The sequence below is a fragment of the Brassica oleracea genome, chromosome C2 (genome assembly GCF_000695525.1).
Source record: "Brassica oleracea var. oleracea cultivar TO1000 chromosome C2, BOL, whole genome shotgun sequence".
In the NCBI taxonomy this organism is placed as follows: Eukaryota; Viridiplantae; Streptophyta; class Magnoliopsida; order Brassicales; family Brassicaceae; genus Brassica; species Brassica oleracea.
The window spans coordinates 16,605,859-16,607,521 of NC_027749.1; positions in this window are offsets into that span (position 1 = coordinate 16,605,859).

Here is a 1,663-nt window from a genome sequence, read left to right on the forward strand (position 1 = left end):
AACTGATTCATTGAAATTCATGCTTGAAATCTATATTCTAGTATTGCTAAAATCAGTCTTGAAACTGATTGAGTGATTAATAAAAAATTTTAGTAGTCTTTCTAAAATCAATTGATTGTTAAACCCTAATTGCATGATTAATTGAATCCGTTTTTACTAGTCTTGATAAACCATAATATTATGAGCACATAGAAATAGTATTGCTGAGACTTGCTAGAAATTGACGGATTGATAAAATGCTTTTAAGATTGATAGTCTCATTGTCCTCAAAAGATTTAAATCCGAATTGATTGTCTTAAGAGTAAGGCCACATAAAAATTATACCTAAATATAGAGTGATATATGATTTGAGATGTCGAAAATCAACCTGGATTTTGCTGCCCTAAATCTCTCTGGAGATAATTATTTACAGTGGGTATTGGATACAAAGATTATCCTAAAGTCAAAAAGAGTTGGTGAATGTATCATAGAAGACAATAATGCCAAGGAGAAAGATTGATACAAGGCAATATTAATTATTAGCCATCATCTTAATAATAATCTCAAAGATCAGTATCTGACTATAGAGAATCCTCTAGGCCTTTGGACAGAGTTAAAAATCGAGATATGATCACCAAAGAACGGTGTTATTACCAAATGCCCTATTTGATTGGAGGAATCCCATCATCCAGGACTATAAGTCTGTGGATAAGTCTATTGCTTGCTGGGCAAAATAATGGATTACTGATGAGAAACAGTGAATTGAGACCTCCTGGATTAACCCCATTACCTGATACCAATAAGGCCGTAGAAGAAAAAAAAAAAAAGAGAATGATAGACCACACGGTCATGGCCGTGGAGGGTGGAAAGGACGTTACCATGGCCACTATAATACATTTGGCCGTGGGAATCACTATGGCAGAGGCCGTGGGTATCAACCCTATTTGATCCATGGTCAAGGCAGTGGCCGTGGTATATCCCTTAAACCACAAAGCTCGACCAATTCAGTGTGCCATAGATGTGGAATGGAGAACCATTGGGCTAAGATATGAATGACTCCTAAATATTTTTGTGACCTCTATCAAAGAGAGTCTGAAAGGGAAGAATCCTGAAACCCACTTGGTCTATAAAGATGGTGGAAATAATTTCGAACATGATCAAGATGATCTTATGGAATATGAGACTTATTATTGCCTAAAAGAATCAAGTTGATAATCTGATTTCGACATCAAATGACTCCTAAATATTTTTGTGACCTCTATCAAAGAGAGTCTGAAAGGGAAGAATCCTGAAACCCACTTGGTCTATAAAGATGGTGGAAATAATTTCGAACATGATCAAGATGATCTTATGGAATATGAGACTTATTATTGCCTAAAAGAATCAAGTTGATAATCTGATTTCGACATCAAACTTGTGTGATTGCTTTGCTTGTATGCTTTCCCTGATTTTAATCTCTTTGAATTTATTTCTATTACATTGTCTGCTTAGATTAAATGAATGAATGATTTTTCTATATGAGTACACTGAAAAACACCAATATAAGTACTAAAGCAGGTATCACCAGGCTAATATATTATTGCCTAAGGGTATGCATCTAGAAATCAGTGATGCCTTATATTTGGTACACGGATTACTTTAAGACCAGGAGGAGAAAAAAATAATAAAGCTGGTAAAAGAATAG